This window comes from Apium graveolens, chromosome 4, assembly GCF_009905375.1.
Source record: "Apium graveolens cultivar Ventura chromosome 4, ASM990537v1, whole genome shotgun sequence".
In the NCBI taxonomy this organism is placed as follows: domain Eukaryota; kingdom Viridiplantae; phylum Streptophyta; class Magnoliopsida; order Apiales; family Apiaceae; genus Apium; species Apium graveolens.
Window position 1 is genome coordinate 252,790,306 of NC_133650.1, and position 22,727 is coordinate 252,813,032.

At 37.8% G+C, this 22,727-nt stretch overlaps 1 non-coding gene across 1 annotated transcript; it reads left to right on the forward strand.

The window, feature by feature from the left end:
- Positions 1-18,003: 18,003 nt before the first annotated feature.
- On the forward strand, positions 18,004-18,110 carry LOC141722695 (small nucleolar RNA R71). Its single transcript, XR_012575700.1, has one exon. It is a non-coding gene; the product is annotated as a small nucleolar RNA R71 (small nucleolar RNA).
- The last annotated feature ends 4,617 nt before the right edge of the window (positions 18,111-22,727 follow it).

The window sequence follows — 22,727 nt, forward strand, 5'->3', positions numbered from 1 at the left end:
TTTAGCACATATGGTTGAATTTGATAAGGCATAGATTGTGCAAACATATTATTCCACATAGGCATGTTGTATGGCATTTGAGGCATACTGAATGCAGCAAAGTAAGGATTATTAACATATGGCATGTTTGTAAAATGTGCATGAGGATTCTGTTGAGACATAACAGGCATAGCATGCAGAGGTGACATAGACATATTAGGCATGGAAGGAGTTAAAGGCATGGGAGCATTCTTAACAGACTTGCAGTTAGCAGATAGATGATTAACACTTTTGCAATGCACACAACTTTTTCTAGGAGCATACTTATCAGGTGTGTAATTGTTGTGTTTGTTACCTTCCCATTTTTATTAGATTTCCTTTTAGTTTCCTTTTTATCCTCAACCATCTTAATCCTATTTTTCAACTGACCTAAAGTCATGTGTCCTATATTCACCTTACTGGTATCTTTGGATGTGCTAGCTTCTTCTTTGACAAAGTTCTTGGAAGTTGAACCAAACTTCTTATTGAGATTTTTCAAATTGTTCTTTTTAGAATCACTTGCTTGTTTTGATTGATGAGCCTTCAACGGATGCTCCTTTTCTTCCTTCAACGGATAACTTTCATCATCCGTTGATTCCACATCCGTTGACAATCCATCAATTAATTCTACTTCCTTTTTGTTTTTCTTCCAGGCATTCTCACAGAGTGATTCAATTCCCTGAACCTTAACAATCTGAGCACTAACATCCCTAGATGTTTTCCAGGCCTTGATTACATCTTGTTCACGTTCTAATTGTTTAGAAAGAATTTCTACTTTCTTAACAGATTCTTCTAGTTCACTCTCAACAGATAAGCATTTGATTTTAATCTTTTCAAGCTCAATTACCTTACCCTCTAACACAACATTCCTATCACTTAAAAACAAATTATTCTCTTTAATTTTTATGTTTTCTTTAGCTAGTGATTTAAGGGAAACACACAAATGATATAATTCATTGGACATATCATTTATAGCTTTATTGTATTCAATCTTAGAAAGCTGAGAGAGGTCAGTAGTAATTACCTGGTTGCTTGATGAACTAGTTTCATTTTCATCAAAATTAGCCACCAGGGCTAAGGTTGACATATTCCATATCATCATCTTCATTGGCTCCATCCGCTGCCCAGTCATCCTGAGTCAGAAAAGTTCTTTCCTTTTGTTTGAGCAAATGGAAATATTTCTTTTTGTAATCCACTTGCTCAAATTTCTTCTTATCAGAGATTGGCTTTCTGCAGTCATTTGCAATGTGTCCACTTATGCCACAGTTATAACATTTGAACTTAGATTTGTCCACCATGTTATTGTTTGACTTAGCGAATTTAGCATTTTTCTTGAATTTCATCTTTGCAAACCTCCTGGACAGAAAAGTCAGATGTTCATCAACATCATCAGAGTCATCTTGACTGGAACTATCTTCAACCTCAGCAACTTGCTCCTTTCCCTTGCTTGATTCTGATTTGCTTGTGCCAATTTTGAGACTTGGCATTGTCTTTTCTTCATTCCTGGCTTCAGTCTTCTCATTGTCAGCTACAAGTGCAACTGATCCGCCTTTTCTCTTTCCCTTTTCCAACAGCTCATCTTGCTCCATCTCAAGTTCATAGGTCTTCAAAATTCCATATAATCTTTCAAGTGTGAAGTCCTTATAATATTGAGAATTCCTTAATGAAACAGTCATAGGCTTCCATTCCTTTAGTAGAGACCTCATAAATTTTAAGTTGGAATCCTTGACTTGGTACACTCTGCCATACAGCTTAAATTCATTCAACAGTTTCTGAAATCTATTGAAGGTATCATTCAGTGATTCTCCTTCTTCAAAATAAAAATATTCATACTGTTGAATGAGAAGCTGCATTTTGTTTTCTCTAACTTGTTCAGTACCTTCATAGATAAGTTGCACAGTATCCCAAATTTCCTTAGCAGTTTGGCTGTTAATGACATTATCAAACATATCTTGATCTAGGCCATTAAACAGAATGTTCATGGCTTTCTTGTCCTTGTGAAATTCTTCAATATCTTCATCAGTCCATTCTGCTTTTGGCTTGGGAATAGACTGTCCAATATCAACTATGGCAGTTGCAGCTGTGGCCACCTTGTGAGGGATGTGAGGACCATTTTCAATGCAGTTGATGTAGCTTTCATCTTGAGAGAGAAGATGTAGATGCATCTTCACTTTCCAGTGATGATAATTATCTCTTTCCAGGATTGGAATCTTTACACCAATATCCTTCTTACTCATGATGTTAGTAGAATAGATCTTTAAACTCTTTGTAAGTTAAGAGCTTGCTCTGATACAAATTGTTATTCCCAAGGAACTAACAATGAGATTTACAGAAGGGGGGTTGAATGTAAATCTCAAAACTTTTTCAAGTTTTGAGCAGTTTCAAAGGCTAAGTGTTTTGATGAACAATTGTGTGTGAATTGCTTTGGGCAGGTGCAGATAGGTATATATTCAAAACACAAATGTAAAGAACACAAAGGCTTTAAAAACTTTTCTGGTGGATTTATTGTTCCACCAGAGATGTGTATTTCAGAAAATCTGTGATTCAAAAGAATTGATCACAGCTGCATCCTATTACAAACTAGATGATTTTCTCTCTATGTTTTTCTAAACAGCTCTGGAAAATTCACCATCTAATTACTAGCTGCAACTTGGTTTATATATCACCAAGTTTACAAGTGAAGACAAAAGTACAAATACAATTAAAAAGATTCTTCACATGTTTCTTCTTCATTTCTCTATCCAATGCGATCTAGGATAATCTGTGAATCTTTGAATACTTCCTTTTTTGCACCAGAAGGGAAATGCTGCATTTTCTTGATTCCTCCAAGAGGCTACCACATTCCAATTGTCTTTGTCAACCCATGTGCCTCTGTCAGCTTATGAATTGTCACTGTCAACTGCTATTGAACTGAGCATCCGTTGAAGCTTTCATCCGTTGATGGCTTTATCCGTTGATGCATTAACAGTTGAAGCTTTATCCATTGATGCACTCATCCGTTGATGGATGTTATCCGTTGAAGCTTTAGAGACATCCGTTAAAGCTTTGTTTCTCATCCGTTGAAGGCCTTTAATTTATCAATTGATACTACTTCACTTATACAAAATTACAAGGCATGAAATATTTACAATTAGCCCTCCTATTTGCATATCCACTAGTAGTCAACATGACTTATAATTTCCCACAATCATCTAAGAATTATAACTTAAATACAGAAACTGAAATGTGCTACAATACTAAATTTATTTCTAAGTAAAGCTACTCCATCAACGGATAGCCAGAATGGTCTTATCCGTTGAGGCTACAAACACTAGATTTCTACTTAAGTGTTTTGTTTAACTTATCATCAAACTAATACACATATTCCTAACAGGAAGCTACTTGCCTTATCTCAAAGGCATCAGTAGATGAGAGCTTAAACTGGCATAAGAAGCTCTCACATCTCAACTTCAATTCAATCAATGAACTTGCCCAGAAGGAGCTTGTAAGAGGATTGCCAAACATGCTATACTCAAGTGATGGTCTTTGTGATGCTTTTCAAAAGTCTAAACAAAGAAGAGTATCTTTCAAAAGCAAAACATAATTCTCTATCTCTGAGCCATATCACATGCTGCACCAGGACCTTTTTGGACCAGTGAACATAATGTCCATCAACAAGAAAAGGTACACACTTGTAATTGTTGATGATTTCACTAGATATATATGGGTTTATTTTCTACACAGGAAGGATGAAACTCCAGAAATTCTTCTGGACCACATAAGGCAAATTGAAAATAGATCTACTCACAAAGTGAAAATCCTTAGAAGTGATAATGGCACTGAATTCAAGAACTCAAAGATGGAGGAATTCTGCAAGTACAAAGGCATAGAACAACAATTCTCAGCTCCTGGCACACCTCAGCAAAATGGTGTTGTTGAGAGGAAGAATAGAACCTTGATTGAAGCTGGCAGAACTCTGCTAGAAGAAGCAAAACTACCCACTTACTTTTGGGCTGAAGCAGTAAACACAACATGTTATACGCATAATATCACTCTGATAAACAGACATGGTGTTACTCCTTATCAAATGCTAAAAGAAAAGAAGCCCGGTTTCAAACATCTTCATGTATATGGATGTAAGTGCTTTGTTTTGAGAACTTATATTGATCAGCTTGGAAAGTTTGAATCAAAGGTTGATGAAGGAATCTTTGTTGGATACTCACCATCAAAAGCATACAGAGTGTTCAATCTGAGAACATATACTGTAGTAGTCTCCATAAATGTATCTTTCGATGATAAGAAGATTCCTGGTTTTGAAGAAGACACTCATGAAAGCTTAATCTTTGCAAATGAAAATGCATTGATAGAATATGGATCAAACTCTAATAAACTGTCGAATCCTGATGATCCAAATCCTAACACTCCTTCAGATTCTGAAGATAATTACTGTACTAATAAACCTGCACATGTTGAGGGGGAGCAACAGCAAGGGTCAGCTGATGGTACCAACACTGAAGAATCATCTCAAGATTCTTCTCAATCTAATCTCTTAGAATCCAATGTTGATTCAACATCAAATGAACATGAGTCAAGTCCCAATATCTCATCAGGAGATAATACAACAGATTCAGGGGGATCCTCAAATGTATTTGAAGAGGCATACAATTCAGGGGGAGCATCTAGCTCTAAAAGGACACTTCCCAGTGCCAGAAAATGGACTAAAGATCATACTCCTGATCTGATCATTGAAAATTCTGATGATGGGTAAAGACAAGAAGTACAACTCAGAATGAATGCTTATATCACAATCTACTTTCAAAAGAAGAGCCAAAGAAAGTAGAAGATGCACTCAAGGATGCAGATTGGGTCATTGTAACGTCTGAGAAATATTATATAATTATTTTTATCAATAAATAATTACAATGCGATTATTATGTGAATTCTAGTGAATTATTTGATGATTGATATTAATATTTGGGGTGTTGATATCTGAAATTAGGATGTTTTAATTTCTAATTATCCAGAATTAAATATAGATAATTTTAATATTCTTCTGGTAATTTTTGGATTATTATATGATTTTATAAGGATTTATAAAATTATTAATGATTATTTTTACGTAATTATAAAATTACTTTTTAGAATCAGAAATTGTCCCACTTCAACCTTTTTTGCATTTTTACAACCCGAAACTCTTCCGAAAACTCCTTCATAACCTAATCTGGTAATTCTGAACACTTTTCATGTTTTGACTTTTTCGATCCGGGGTACGGTTTGACCTGTACGAGACCCGACGTAAAATTTTCGATACCCTAATCATTTTATAGATCGATAAAAATTCGTGTTCTCAAAATGCGAGATATTATTATCTTATTTTCGTATAAAGTATTTTATAGGAAGCTCTGTTTTGATAATTATCCAATTCTGGTATTAAAATCGTATCGTCATTTTAGTTACTTAGCGGCTAAGTAACCTACTTTCGGATCCGATATATAAATGTAATTACTGGATTATTAGATAAATAAAATATGTGATGGTTTCGTCTGCTATGTTTTGCTGTATTATTAATTGTTTGTGAATTGTTGGATGCGAAGATTAATTTTATAATTAATTATCGAGCTGTATGAATTTAATTCATTTTTAAAATAATTTTATTGAATATTTATTCTTATAAATGCTAAAAATTGTTTCTAAAATTATTTTGTTGTTTTATAATTTTATTTATTATTTTTAGGAGTTTATAAAATTTAGAAATCAATATATTATTGATTATTTATCTTAAAATGATTTTCTGTTTGCGTTTAATTGTAAAATCGGTATTTAATTCCAGAATGTTTCAAAAATCACGAAAATCTTATGTTAGATATATTTGTCATGTCATGTCTAATATGATTTGTGTTTAGTTTTCAGATCTTACTTAATAGGACAAATCAGTACTTAACTGGAAATCAGTACTTATACTGAAGTCAGGACTTAAGATATCAGAACTTAAGTTGTCAGAACTTAAGTTATCAGGATATAATATCAGGACTTAAGGAGACGTTCAGATAAGGAAGGCGGGTGATTGAAAGGAAAGAAGATCGAGACAAACATAAGAAGAGATATGCATGGAGAAGAATTCTATGAGGAATAGAATACTTGGAAGAAAAGATAACTGATTGATATATATTAGGAAGTAGAATTGTATTCGATATCAATTAGAAGATTATCTTGTAACTGTGTGTCTATATAAACACAGCATAGGGTTTACACTATATGTGTTATCTTAATCGAGATTATTATTCATTGTAACCCTAGCAGCTCTCGTGATAATTTGTTCATCACTAAGAGAGGACAGTTCTTTGTAACAGAGTTTATTGTGTTAAATAAAATCTGTTTTCTGTTACTTGAGTTCTTATATTCCATTTGATTGTAGTAAACACTGTATTCAACCCCCTTCTACAGTGTGTGTGACCTAACAAGTGGTATCAGAGCAATCTGTTAACATACATACAGTAAAGATCCAAAAACAATCATGTCTGAAGAAGTACAAACTCCAACCAAGCCCACCAAAACTGAAGAAACTCCAAAGACTCAAATCCATAATCGATATGAGACAATTAGGGTTCCCATACTGAAACCTTCTTAGTATCCCATATGGAAGGTGAGGATGTCTATGTTTTTGGAAGCTACAGATCCAGAATACCTTGACAGAATTAATGAAGAACCACACAAGCCAACCAAGCTCCCTGTTATAGTTGCAGATTAGCCAGCACAGACTGTACCAAAGGAGAAAAGTGAATATACAGCTGAAGATATCTCATCTATTGCAAAGGATGCAAAGGTAAAACATTTGCTGCACAGTACCATTGATAATGTCATGTCAAACAGGGTAATTAACTGCAAGACTACAAAAGAGATATGGGATGCCTTGGAGACAAGATGTCAGGGAACTGATTCAATTAAGAAGAACAGGAGGACTATACTCACTCAAGAGTATGAGCACTTTGACTCAAAACCTGATGAGTCATTGACTGGTTTATATGATAGATTTGTCAAACTCTTGAATGATCTGTCACTGGTGGATAAGGAATATGATCTTGAAGATACTAATCTCAAATTCCTTTTAGCTCTTCCTGAAAGTTGGGATTTGAAGGCCACAACTATAAGAGACAACTATGCTCTTGATGAAACTACTCTTGATGAAATTTATGGTATGCTCAAGACTCATGAACTTGAAATGGATCAAAGAAGCAAGAGGCATGGGAGAAAGTCAAGGACAGTTGCTCTTAAGGCTGAGGAGGAATCCCCTAAAGTGGTTGTCTCAAAGAAAGGCAAAGGAAGGGCACTCATCACAAAGTCTGATACTGAGTCATCAAGTCTTGATAGTGATGAGGATTCAAAAACTGAAAGTCTATCTGAGATGGACCCTTATGAAGAGATGATGAAGCTATGTGCTCTTATGGTGAAAGGAATCACAAAGATTGCATACAGGAAATTCAGAAGGGGAAAGAAGTTTTCCAGGAAAGGTGCAAGTTCTGATAAGAAAGGTTTTAGAAAATCTGAAGGCAAAGTAGGAAAGTCTGACATAGGAGATTACTCAAATGTCAAATGCTACAACTGTGGTGAGAAAGGCCACATATCTCCTGACTGCAAGAAAGTGAAGAGTGACAAAGGCAAGGCTCTTATCACAAAGAAGAAAAGCTGGACATACACTTCAGATTCTGAAAGTGAGGTGAACTATGCCTTGATGGCAAATGCTCATAGCAGTTCTGAAGCTGATGAGTTAAAGGTACCTCAAACAACCTATGCTTTTCATAATGATGATATTACTGAGTTGAGAAGATATCTTAAAACCATGTTCATTAGTTATAGAGATCAAAAACTTTAACATGTGAAAGATTAACTTCTGAAAATCTTGCTTATAAAAAGAGGAATGATTATTTAGAAAAAGAGTTAGTTATGTTCCATCAAACTCGGAAAGATAGAGATGATGCTTTCTATGTTAGAGATGTACTTAAAATGAATGAATCTCTAAAAACTAAGTTAGAAAAGGAAAGAGAGATAATCAGGACTTGGACTAACTCTGGCAGAACAACTCAGAATTTGTTAAGTAGTGGAAACTGGAAAGAGGGTTTAGGTTTTGGAGATGATAAGAATGATAAAGGAACTGTAGAAATTGAGTCTGTAGTTGTTAAACAAAAGCCAAAGGTAAATCCTGTTAAGTTTGTAGCTGTAAAGTCTGATATTGATAAATCAGAAGTTAAAGAGAAATTAACTTCTGAAAAACCAAAACAGGATAATCCAACTGAAGTAAACATAGGCTTAATGACAAAGAAGCAGCTTAAGCATAAGCTGAAAGATGTTAAGAATGTAAACAAGGTAAAGCCACCTAGGAAAAATTGGAATGGAAAAGTAGGTGTTAATAAAAACAATGATTATAAGCCTGTTCCTAATGCTCCTAGAAAGAAATGTTATAACTGTGGAAATTCTAACCATCTGGCTTCTTTTTGTAGGAAGAATAAGAACATAAACTCCTTACCTTCAAAATCATGAGTTAAGAGTCAGTCTGTTAGATATAGGCCACAAAATCCTTGTTTTCATTTTGGTAGTTTATGTATACTTGTAAGGAATATCATAGTTTGTACTATGATTATTATCAAATAAAACCTTCTTTAAAGAAAGTTAGCATTATTCCTTCTAGTGTAAGTTCTGATGCAAAGTCTGATATTGCAAATTCTTATAAAAAAACTGTTAACATAAATTCTGATGCTAAATCCGCTGCAAATGTTAATAAACTTAATAAGGCCAAAGGATCCAAGAAAGTCTGGGTCCTTAAAACTAATCATTAGTGGTCTTTGTGATTGCAGGGCAACAGGAAAAACATCCTAGTTGTGGACAGTGGATGTTCAGGACATATGACTGGAAATAAAGCCCTGCTATCAGACTTTGTGGAGAAAGCTGGCCCAGGTGTTTCTTATGGAGATGGTAACATGTGAAAAACTCTGGGATATGACAATATTGTTAGGGCGAAAACACACGCTAATAACACACGCAAGTATACGCGTTCGCAAGTAATATAGAATACTTTCTAGTTCGTTCCCACAGAGACTCAGACTAATTATGTTCAATTAAACTCACTCACCAGTGTATGATTGCTTCTCAATGTTAAGACAATAACACTTAGATTTGATTAACTAATTATTAACTACAATTAACTGCTAGAATTAAGTACTTAACTAACACTTGAATTAACAATATTAAAACACTCATGAGATCACAACTTCATTACTACTTCCTTCAATAGTCATTGTTATTACCCTTAGCATGCAACATTGATGATATTAATCGAATACCACGAAACTGATAAAAGCCAACTTTCATTGTACTAATACCATTCTACCAAACATCCACAATTAAGATAGAAGTTGAATAGGCATCAATTATTTTGAGTCCCTATATGTCTACAGAAATTGACAACATAACGATTTAAGCACAAGTTATTCCTTTTGATTACACAGGGCGAATAAAACGGTTAGAGTTACCCACTAATCATGCATACTCTTACATGAACCTATGCTAGCATGACAAGTTCTAAATCTCAAGATCCACCGTCGCTTCACAAGATATTAACACCCTATCTTATATGTTCGCGACGCACATAAGACGAATACAGACAACCAATACTAGATATCATACAATCATCACACACTAAGATATTAAACAACTAACTGAAGAATTCCATATTAAATCCGTTACGACCCCATGATCACGATTAGCCCATGATAGCACTCATCGTCATCATGGGGTCATATGAAAACATGATAATAACACACGAGAATAATAAATAAAACTACTTATATTAAACCAGAGTACGTCACAAGAGTAAATAGGTTTAAAGTAAAGAAAACTAGCATCCAATGTTATAACGAAATAAAGAATCACAAGAAAATATGCTTCCTCTTCATTGCGGTGTGCTAAAACGGTCTTCTTCCTTATCTCCTTGCTCTTCGATTAAGACTACGATCCAACCTTTGTGAAATGTCTCCGAAATCTACTTATATAAGAGTCCTATAAAGCCCAGCTAACTCAGAAGTTGGAAGTCAAACAAAAATAGGAGTCTAAAATATTAATTCTGAAAATCCATCCCTGCGCGGCCGCTCATCATTCCTGTGCGGGCGCTCAGCTTCCTGAGCGGTCGCTCAGCAGAGCTGAGCGGGCGCTCAGCCCCCTTCTGGAAACTGATCCATTTTTCTTCCGTTTCTTCACTGCAATCTGCTCGTATCTTCCCACTTGCAATGCTAAACACATGCCAAGGCTTATTATTGATGAAATCTCTCCCGAAATGCAATTAATACCCTGAAATGCACAAACACTAGAAAAATGCATCAAATACACAAAATACTTCATTTCAAGACACCAATTCAAGCTATTATAACACGTTCTAAGTGGTATAAAATGCCACTTATCACACCCCTAAACTTAAATCGATGTTTGTCCTCAAGCGTCACAGACTCAAAAATAAAACAAAAATATGCATGAATGCAATCTATATGAAATACAGCGATCCCCCTTACTACGACCAAACCAACCAACTTACGACATCTCAACAAATGCAATTAGGCGAATAAAGATCAATCAAATCATGCAAACTAACATACAGCTAGAAACGTGGTGTTTGCAGATGCTTAACAGATATGCTTCGAAACTAGATCAATTATCATAACTCAACTATCCTCAAGGCAATCGCATGATTATACGAAGAATAAAAATTCTAGGCACAAAATGACTTATAACACTTCAATATTTCTGGAGCTTATTACGGAATCATGCTTTTTATTTATAACAACAAATGCTTATTTGACCGTGCAATGAGTGAGGTCCACAAAAGACTTATACAATGGTATCCATGTAGCGAGCGTTGGGTTAGCGGATCCCAGACTATAAAAGCCTTAGGTCACTAGGCATAAAGTCCCCTAAGAACTTAATAACTCGAATACCAAAGAACCCACTCGTGATCAATTATGCATTAACTCTCTTTTTTTTTCTCTTTTTTTTCTATTTTTTTTCTTTTTTTTCTAACTTTCTGAGCAAGTGCGTTTCGCTACATCTTGCTCAACCCTAGACTACTCGCATAAAAATACAAGCCGACTACTAGCCATTTGACGCCTAGCCACAATTAGCAATGAATTCCATTTTTCACTCCATTTTTTTTCTTTTCATGCCTTTTATCACTAAGAACCTATTATAAAATTCTAAGCATAATCAATAGATTAACCTCGAAAACCATCAAACCATAACAACAATCTAGTCCTTAAGCATTCTCTAAGATTTAGTGAAATTACAAGTGTTTCTAGCATGCATATCAACTTACACGACTCAACATCACTTCAACGCTATCACTACACTCGCATCAACATCACAAATTAATTGGTAAATCAACGCAAAAGGGATCATGGTATATGCATGAGCTACATGATATGATAAATAAAGCTATAAATAATAATAAAAAAACTATATGGCAAAAAATATGCAATTATATGAACTAAACTATCATGAATATGCAACTATATGACACACACATAAAATATTCCTTAACTACCACCCCCAAACTTAAAATCTTCACTGTCCCCAGTGAAGGTAGTAGAAAGGAACACAGGGTATACCTACTCGGAGAGATCATCAACATCATCTCCCTCAGAGGGTGGTGTATCAGGAGGCGGATATGCAGAGTCCTCACCAAAAATTGGCCACTGGATGTCAGCTCCGAGGCCTCAAAAAGCAGTCCCAAGTGCAAGGGTGAGCTCCTGAGCAAACCTACTCTGTGTCTCATACATAGCATCTATCCTCCTCGACAGCCTCCTATACTGGGCATCAGCCATCCCAGCACCCTCCTGAGCTCTAGAAGAACCAGCCTCATCTCGCCTTGGCCTCGCCATGGTAGCACCCCGTGCTGGACGCTCTCCTGGAAGACGATAACCCAACCCATGCTCCTCGGGCTCACCACCGGTACACTGTTGCATCGCATGCAGAGTCCTGGAGTCAATAGGAGCGGCCGACAACTGCAGCTGCTCATGAGACGGCCACTGAACTCCCACTGCTCGGCAAAGCTTTGTAACCGTGGATGCATAAGGGATGTTCATGTGCTTAGCTCCCCTCAAAAACTTCAGAATTCCTTGGTAGATGAACTCACCAAGGTCCACATAGTACTCCTCATTCAAAATTCCCCGTAACAACTGTGCTCTCTCAATTGTGACCTCAAGTGCATGTGAAGTAGGCAGAATATTAGCGCAAATAAAAGCATTCCATGCACGGGCATACCTGTTCATCGCAATCGCCGGAAAATGGCGATACTCGATAGTCCCAGTCTTGAAGGTCCAAACTGTGCCCGACCTACAGAGAGTAGCACAAATGAAGTCCAAGTCAAAATCCTCAGCAGTCTTCTCATTCCAATTCTCCTCTGTGGGCTTCCTCTGTCGTTGCCCAATCACACGGCGAATCGCCGCAGGGTGATAATCCACCGTCATCCCCCGAACCACAGAATACCCATTCTTCTCAGCCTTCGCGTTCGCATAGAACTCACGAACCACGCTCATCAGAACTGCTTCAGAAGACTCATAAAAAGCAATCCAACCCTTCTCAGCAATCATAGGCAACAACTCACCATCCCTCCCTGACGGTAAGAACCCCCTCTCCTTCAAAATTGGCTTACCCAGAAGCCTAGTATACTCCTCCTCAGCAGCCCTATAATTCAAACGAGTCCTCGCAGCAGTACCCCTCGAAGAATCAGCAGTAGGGACAGTGCTGCTGCTATCGATAGTCCTGGATCTCTTGGGTGCCATCGAAACTGAGTAAAAGTGTTTAAGATTTGTGTTTTTGGATTTGGGAGAGAGTTTAAGGTTTGAAAGTGTATGGGGAGTATATGGAATAGGTGTATGTATATATAGGGTAGGGATTAGGGTAAAATTTGATTAGGAGTGGGTTTGAGGGTTAAAAACATGGGATAATGGGGAAATAGGTCGTGGGTAATGGGCTGTATTTTGTTTTTTTATTTTTCAATTTTTTTTAGATTTTTATTGGACTTAAAAAAATTTCTCCCAGTCGGCCCCTGAGCGGTCGCTCAGCAGAGCTGAGCGGGCACTCAGGGGTCTTCTGGAATTTTTTTTCCTTGCCCTGTTTTTCTATTTTTTTTGTGGTTTTGGATAGGTTACTAACTTCTAAGGGTTCCTGTAACAACAAATCATGGGTTGCCTCCCAAGAAGCGCTTCTTTTTCGTCATTAGCTTGACGTAGCGTACCTTACTCAAGTTGACAATAAAACGGCACTAACCACTTCCCGGTTTGCCGTGTCCCCATAGTAGTGCTTCAAACGCTGACCATTAACCTTGAATGCTTGGTCCGGATCATTCTCAAAAATCTCCACCGCTCCATGTGGAAACACAGTTTTGACGATAAAAGGTCCAGACCACCTTGATTTCAACTTCCCAGGAAAAAGTCGGAGACGAGAGTTGAATAAAAGAACTTGCTGCCCCGGCACAAATAACTTAGGATGAAGCTTCCTGTCGTGCCACCTTTTCACTTTTTCCTTGTACATTTTGTTGTTCTCGTACGCTTGGAGTCGAAATTCATCAAGTTCATTAAGCTGAAGCATTCGCTTCTTCCAACTGCATCTAGATCCAGGTTCAACTTCTTCAACACCCAATAGGCCTTATGCTTAAGATCCGCAGGTAAATGACATCCCTTACCATAAACAAGTTGAAATGGGGACATCCCAAGTGGAGTCTTATATGCTGTTCTATAAGCCCAAACAGCTTCATCGAGCTTTAAAGACCAATCCTTCCTTGACGGACAAACAACCTTCTTTAAAATGCGCTTGATCTCTCTGTTAGACACTTCCGTTTGACCATTTGTTTACGGATGATAGGCAGTAGCAACACGATGATTCACATTGTAGCGCTGCATCATAGAAGTAAACTTACGGTTGCAAAAATGCGACCCTTCATCACTTATGATTACTCATGGTGTTCCAAACCTTGTGAAAATCTGCTTATGAAGAAAATTCAACACCGCCTTTGCATCATTCATCGGTAGAGCTTTGACTTCTACCCATTTTGAGACATAATCGACTGCCAGCAAGATGTACTGATTATTGCAGGATGAGACAAAAGGTCCCATGAAATTGATTCCCCAAACATCAAAGACCTCGACTTCAAGCATCACATTTAACGACATCTCATCCTTTCTCGTAAGATTTCCCGCTCTTTGGCAACGATCACACCTTAAAATGAACTGATGAGCATCCTTAAATAAAGTAGGCCATAAAAAACCTGCTTGCAAAATACGAGCTTCCGTCTTCTCACCACCATAGTGTCCACCATAAACTGTGGAGTGGCAGTCTCATAATATCCCCTCCATCTCACAGAATGGGATACATCTCCTGATGATCTGGTTAGCTCCCTGTCTAAACAAATATGGTTCATCCCACATATACCACTTTACCTCATGCAGAAACTTCTTCTTTTGAGCTGTGGTCAAATTAGGAGGCATTATATTGCTGACAAGATAATTCACAATATCTGTGAACCATGGCTCTTCCTCCTGAACTGCGAACAACTGCTCATCCGGAAAAGATTCGTTGATCAATGTCTTACCATGTGAAGTAGACTCGAGATTCTCCAATCTAGAGAGATGGTCAGCTACTTGATTCTCAGTACCTTTCCGATCCTTGATCTCTAACTCAAATTCCTGTAGCAAGAGCACCCAACGAATGAGTGTCGGCTTCGAATCCTTCTTGGAAACCAAATAGTGAATGGCCGCATGATCCGTGAACACTGTCACCTTTATCCCAAGCAAATAAGATCGAAATTTTTCGAAACCAAATACTATAGCCAAGAGCTCCTTCTCAGTAGTGGTGTAGTTCATTTGGGCCCCATTTAAGGTCTTGCTAGCATAGTAGACCACATGAAAGAGATTATTCTTGTACTGCCCAAGAACTGCGCCCACCGCATAATCACTCACATCACACATCATCTCAAAAGGCTCTGTCCAATCAGGTGCTGTAATAACTGGTGCAGTTATCAAATTCTTCTTGAGAGTCTCGAATGTCGTCAAGCATTCATCATCAAATTTGAAAGGCACATCCTTCTCAAGCAAGTTGCATAACAGCTTAGATATCTTTGAACAGTCCTTGATGAAACGTCGATAAAAACCCGCATGACCAAGAAAACTACGGATTCCTTTCACTGAAACAAGTGGTGGAAGATTTTCAATGACTCCCACCTTGGCTTTGTCCACCTCAAGACCCTTTCTAGAGACCTTATGCCCAAGAATAATGCCTTCATGCACCATAAAATGACATTTTTCCCAATTGAGCACCAAATTAGTTTCAACACACCTTTTGAGTACTGCACGAAGATTATTCAAACATTCATCATACGAATGTCCAAAGACGGAGAAGTCGTCCATGAACACCTCGACATTATTTCCAATCATGTCAGAGAATATAGCCATCATACATCTTTGAAAAGTGGTCGGTGTGCCACATAACCCAAATGAAACTCTGCGAAAAGCAAACGTGCCAAATGGACAAGTGAAGGTAGTCTTTTCTTGATCTTCTGGTGCAATACAAATCTGATTATACCCTGAATAGCCATCCAGAAGACAATAATACTCATGACCGGCCAACCTATCAAGCATCTGATCAATAAACGGAAGAGGGAAATGATCCTTCCTCGTGGCCTTGTTCAACTTTCTGTAGTCCGTGCATACTCTCCATCCTGTGACTGTTCTCGTAGAGATGAGCTCGTTCTTCTTATTTGCTACCACAGTGATACCTCCTTTCTTAGGTACACATTGTACGGGGCTCACCCAAGAACTGTCAGAAATAGGATAAATGATTCCTGCATCCAGCCACTTCAGAATTTCTTTCTTCACCACTTCTTTCATGATAGGATTAAGTCTGTGCTGTTGCTCAACAGTCGGCTTACTACCCTCTTCTAGCAGAATCTTATGCATGCAGTATGAAGGGCCGATCCCTTTGATGTCTGCTATAGTCCAACCGATAGCCGATTTGAATTCTCTCAAGATCCTTAAGAGCTTGTCCTCCTCACTACCTGAAAGGTCAGATGTAATAATAATAGGTAAAGTAGATGCATCACCTAAAAAAGCATGCCTTAAGTGTTCAGGCAATGGTTTAAGCTCCAAGGTAGGTGCTTCCTCAATAGATGGTTTGAGCTTTCCTTCAGCATTTTTGAGGTCAGAAGTACCAAGAGATTCGAATGGCATGTCTAGCTTTCGCCTCCAGGGAGAAGCATTTAGATATTGTAGTTGCTCATTGCCATCATCATCATCACTGTCAAAATCCCCCACTAAGGCCTTCTCTAATGCATCAGACATTAGCATATGATCAAGGTCTGAAGTAACCGCAGAATCAATCAAATCCACTTTTAAGCACTCCTCATCTTCTGTAGGGAATTTCATTGCTTTAAATATATTGAATGTCACATCCTGATCCTGCACCCGCATTATAAGTTCACCTTTCTGCACATCTATGAAGGTACGGCCTGTAGCCAAGAAAGGTCTCCCCAAGATTATGGGAATCTTCTTATCTTCCTCAAAATCCAGAATAACAAAATCTACAGGAAAGAAGAGTTGATCCACCTTTACTAGCACATCCTCCACTATGCCTCGTGGGTATGTAATAGAACAATCGGCCAATTGTAGAGACATGTAGGTGGGCTTTGGATCAGGCAAATTCAACTTTTTAAAGATCGACAACGACATCAGATTGATGTTTGCTCCCAAATCACAAAGGCACTTGTCAAAAGACAACTTGCCAATGGTGCAAGGAATGGTGAAGCTACCTGGATCTTTAAGCTTTGGAGGTAACTTTTGTTGCAGCACAGCAATGCATTCTTCCGTTAGAGCAACGGTCTCAAGGTCATCCAGTTTCACCTTCTTTGAAAGAATACTCTTCATAAATTTCGCATAACTAGGCATTTTCTCCAGAGCCTCAGCGAAAGGTATATTGATGTGAAGTTTCTTGAACACCTCCAGAAACTTACCGAACTTCTTATCCAGCTTTTATTGTTGCAATCTCTTAGGGAAATGTGGTGAAGGATAGAGCCCTGTATTACCCTCAGAAAGAGTGTGTTCAACAGTAGTCTTCTTTGGTTCCACCGCTTTCTCCTTTTTCTTAGCTTCTTCATCACCAGCTTCAGCTTCTCCTTCTTTTGCTTTTTCAGCATCGACAACTTTTCCAGACCTTAAGATAATAGCATTGACTTGCTCTTTAGCTTCCTTCCTACATGGCACTTCAGTATCACTGGGAAGTGTGCCAGGTTGACGATTGAGCACTGCATTGGCTATTTGACCAATTTGATTTTCCAAGGTCTTGATAGAAATCGCCTGACTTTTGCACAACAGCTTAAGTTCCTCAAAATCAGCACTAGAGGGTGGAGCTGCACCTCCTTGTTGAGGATATGATTGCCTTTGAGCATAATATTGTGGTTGCTAGAATCTAGGTAGATTGAACTATTTACTTACGCCTTGCTGATATGGTTGCTGAATAGCATTCTGATTATTACTCTAGCTGAAATTTGGATGATTTCTGTTGTTAGGATGATAAGTAGCTGGCACAGGCTGCTGTTGTCACTGATAATTGTTCACATACTGAACAGATTCATTAATAAGAGAACACTGATCCGTAGCATGAGAACCTGCACAAAGCTCACAGACCATAGCTATCTGATTGACCCCATAGGTGGCTAGAGAGTCGACCTTCATAGATAGTGCTTGGAACTGCGCTGCAATAGCTATAGCTGCATCGACTTCCAGAATACCTGCTACCTTCCCAGGCATCATCCTTTAAGTTGGGTTTTGATGCTCATTTGAAGCCATAGTCTCAATAAGATTATAAGCCTCAGTATAGCTTTTGGCCCACAAGGCGCCTCCAGCTGCTGCATCGAGCATGGGCCGAGATTGGGCCCCCAAACCATTATAGAAACCAGTGATCACCATCCAATCAGGCATTCCATGATGTGGACACTTTCTCAATATCTCCTTGTAGCGCTCCCAAGCTTCGCACATAGATTTTGTAGGTTGCTGCGCAAACTGGGTAAGAGCACTCCTCATAGCCGCAGTCTTCGCCATTGGATAAAACTTAACCAGAAACTTTTGCGCAAGATCTTGCCAAGTAGTGATAGACCCAGCTGGTTCAGAATCTAACCAGTCCTTAGCTTTATCCTTCAGAGAGAACGGGAAAAGCCTCAGCTTGATAGCCTCATCAGTCACACCATTATATTTGAAAGTATTGCAGATCTCGACAAAATTCCTTATGTGCATGTTGGGGTCTTCAGTCGCAGCACCTCCGAAAGAAACAGAATTCTGCACCATCTGAATAGTGCACGGCTTGATTTCAAAGTTATTGGCCTCAATAGCCGGGTGCATGATGCTAGACTGAATGTCATCAATTTTGGGCCGAGAAAAATCCATAAGAGCTGGATCTGCCGGAACAATACGATCACCCATGATTAATGGTTCTTTCTGCTCACTTCCTGAATCTGAATCTTCAAAATCTATCTTCTCCGAAATATCAAGAACTTCGTCTGTCTCCTCAGCCGTATCTAAAACATAACCGGAAACAATAAGTAACACGTCTTAATCACTGAGTCCTAATGGCCAATGATGCTAAGTACATAAACTAAACAAATACACCGAATCCCCAGCGGCGGTGCCAAAAACTTGTTAGGGCGAAAACATGCGCTAATAACACACACAAGTATACGCGTTCGCAAGTAATATAGAATACTCTCTAGTTCGTTCCCACAGAGACTCATACTAATTACGTTCAATTAAACTCACTCACCAGTGTATAATTGCTTCTCAATGTTAAGACAATAACACCAATTAACTACTAGAATTAAGTACTTAACTAATACTTGAATTAACAATATTAAAACACTCATGAGATCACAACTTCATTACTACTTCCTACAATAGTCATTGTTATTACCCTTAGCATGCAACAGTGATGATATTAATCGAATAACACGAAACTGATAAAAGCCAACTTTCATTGTACTAATACCATTCTACCAAGCATCCACAATTAAGATAGAAGTTGAATAGGCATCAATTATGTTGAGTCCCTATATGTCTACAGAAATTGACAACATAACGATTTAAGCACAAGTTATTCCTTTTGATTACACAGGGCGAATAAAACGGTTAGAGTTACCCACTAATCATGCATTCTCTTACATGAACCTATGCTTTCATGACAAGTTCTAAATCTCAAGATCCATCGTCACTTCACAAGAGATTAACACCCTATCTTATATGTTCGCGACGCACATAAGATGAATACGGACAACCAATACTAGATATCATACAATCATCACACACTAAGATATTAAACAACTAACTAAAGAATTCCATAGTAAATCCGTTACGACCCCATGATCACGATTAGCCCATGATAGCACTCATCGTCATTATGGGTTCATATGAAAACATGATAATAACACACGAGAATAATAACTAAAACTACTTATATTAAACCAGAGTACGTCACACGAGTAAATAGGTTCAAAGTAAAGAAAACTAGCATCCAACGTTACAACGAAATAAAGAATCACAAGAAAATATGCTTCCTCTTCGTTGCGGTGTGCTAAAATGGTCTTCTTCCTTATCTCCTTGCTCTTCGATTAATACTACGATCCAACCTTTGTGAAACGTCTCTGAAATCTACTTATATAGGAGTCCCATAAAGCCCAGCTAACTCAGAAGTTGGAAGTCAAACAGAAATAGGAGTCTAAAATATTAATTCTGAAAATCCATCCCTGCGCGGCCGTTCAGCATTCCTGAGCGGGCGCTCAGCCTCCTTCTGGAATCTGATCCATTTTTCTTCCTTTTCTTCGCTGTAATCTGCTCCTATCTTCCCACTTGCAATGCTAAACACATGCCAAGGCTTATTATTGATGAAATCTCTCTCGAAATGCAATTAATACCCTGAAATGCACAAACACTAGAAAAACGCATCAAATACACAAAATATTTGATTTCAATACACCAATTCAAGCTATTATAAGACGTTCTAAGTGGTATAAAATGCCACTTATCAAATATCAATCTTGGGAATGTCATCATTAAAAAAGTAGCTCTAGTCTCAGGACTTAGACATAATTTGCTGAGTGTTAGTCAAATCTGTGATAGAGGTTATCATGTAGATTTCTTTGAAGAAGACTGTGAAGTTATTAGCAAATCTACAGGCAAAGTTGTTCTGAAAGGATACAGGCATGGTAACATTTATGAAGCCAAGCTTTCAACAAGTACTGATGGTTCTGCAATCTGTCTCTTAAGTAGAGCATCAATTGAAGAAAGCTGGAATTGGCACAAGAAACTCTCTCATTTAAATTTCAACAATATAAATGAACTAGTCAAGAAAGATCTTGTGAGAGGACTGCCAAAATCAGTATTTGCTCCTGATGGCCTTTGTGATTCATGTCAAAAGGCAAAACAAAGAAGATCTTCATTCAAGAGCAAAACTGAATCTTCAATTCTTGAGCCTTATCACCTTCTACATGTTGATCTATTTGGTCCAATGAATGTCATGTCTATTGTAAAGAAGAAATATGCTATGGTCATAGTGGATGAGTTCACCAGATACACATGGGTGTATTTCTTGCACACAAAATGTAAAACTACATCTATCTTGATTGAACATGTCAAACAACTAGATAAAGTGGTTAAAGACTCTGTGAAAATCATAAGAAGTGACAATGGCACTGAGTTCAGGAATTTGATCATGGAAGAGTTCTGCAAAGACCAAGGAATCAAACAGGAATTCTCTGCTCCTGGAACTCCACAACAAAATAGAGTTGGTGAAAGAAAGAATAGATCTCTTATTGAAGTTGCACGAACTATGCTTGATGAAGCAAAGTTACCAACCTATTTTTGGCTGAAGCTGTGCAGACTGCTTGTTTTACTCAGAATGCAACACTTATCAACAAGCATGGAAAGACACCATATGAGATGGTGAAGAAAAAGAAGCCAAATCTGAAGTATTTTCATGTATTTGGATGCAAGTGTTTTGTTCTTAAGAATCATCCTGAACAGCTATCCAAATTTGATCTAAAAGCTGATGAAGGAATTTTTGTTGGATATCCACTTTCCAAAAAAGCCTTCAGAGTCTACAATTTAAGAATAAGGGTTGTCATGGAATCTATCAATGTCTCTTTTGATGATAAGAAGATTACTGGACTTGAAGATTTTAATGATCATGATCAGCTGAGATTTGAGAATGAAGTTTTAAATTCTGATTCTGTAAATCCTGATAGTCTAAATTTTGACAGTCTAAATTCTGACAGTCTAAATCCTGATACTGCAAATTCTGATGGGTCAAATTCTGATGTTATTGAAACTGTGGTGACAATATACCAAAGGAAAATGCATCTGTGCAGGGGGAGCAAATAGAAGATCCAACCACATCTAAAGAAGAATCAAAATCTAGAACAGGCTCTTCAAGTTCTGATTCATCAAGTTCTGATGAGCCAAGTTCTGATAATTCTGGAAACTCAAATTCTGAAGGATCCAACTCAGAGAGCATAATTTCAGGGGGAGAATCAGAAAATGTTGATGGAGACAGCATGGATCATGGGGGAGCATCCAGTTCTAGAGATAACCTTCCATCTGTAAGGAAGTGGACTAAAGCACATACACCTGACTTGATTATTGGAGATCCTGAAGCAGGTATAAGAACTAGAACAACAACATTAAATGAATGTCTCTATCACTCTTTTCTTTCTCAGACTGAACCAAAGAAAGTGGAAGAAGCTCTTCAAGATGCTGATTGGGTGCAAGCAATGCAGGAAGAGTTAAATGAATTTGAAAGAAATAAAGTCTGGACCCTAGTGCCAAGACCAAAGAACAGATCTGTTGTTGGTACAAAGTGGGTGTTCAGAAACAAAACTGATAGTGATGGCATAATAACAAGGAATAAAGCAAGGCTGGTTGCAAAAGGATATTCTCAACAGGAGGGAATTGATTATGATGAAACATTTGCACCAGTTGCTAGATTGGAAGCCATAAGGATATTTTTGGCTTATGCTGCTCACAAAAAGTTTACAGTCTTTCAAATGGATGTAAAAAGTGCTTTTCTTAATGGAGAATTAGAAGAAGAAGTATATGTTGAACAACCTCCAGGTTTTGTAGATTCAAAATTTCCTCATCATATCTACAGACTTGATAAAGCACTTTATGGCCTTAAGCAAGCTCCAAGAGCATGGTATGAGACATTAGCTCAGTTTCTTCTGGAAAGTGGATTTAACAGAGGGACTATTGATAAAACATTGTTTTATCTAAACCATGGATAAAGATACTGGTACATCAGTAGATATTACTGATTACAGAGGTATGATTGGCTCACTACTCTATCTCACTGCAAGTAGACCTGATATCATGTATGCTACCTGTCTTTATGCAAGATTTCAAGCAGATCCAAGAGAACCTCACTTAACAGCTGTAAAAAGAATTTTCAAGTACCTTAAGGGTACAGCTGATCTGGGATTGTGGTATCCTAGAGAATCAGACTTTAAGTTAATAGGTTACTCAGATCATATTTTGCAGGATACAAAATTGACAGGAAAAGTACAAGTGGAAGCTGCAATTTCTTGGAGGCAGATTAGTTTCTTGGTTTAGCAAGAAAAAAAAGTCAATTTCCACATCAACTGCAGAAGCAGAATACACTGCTGC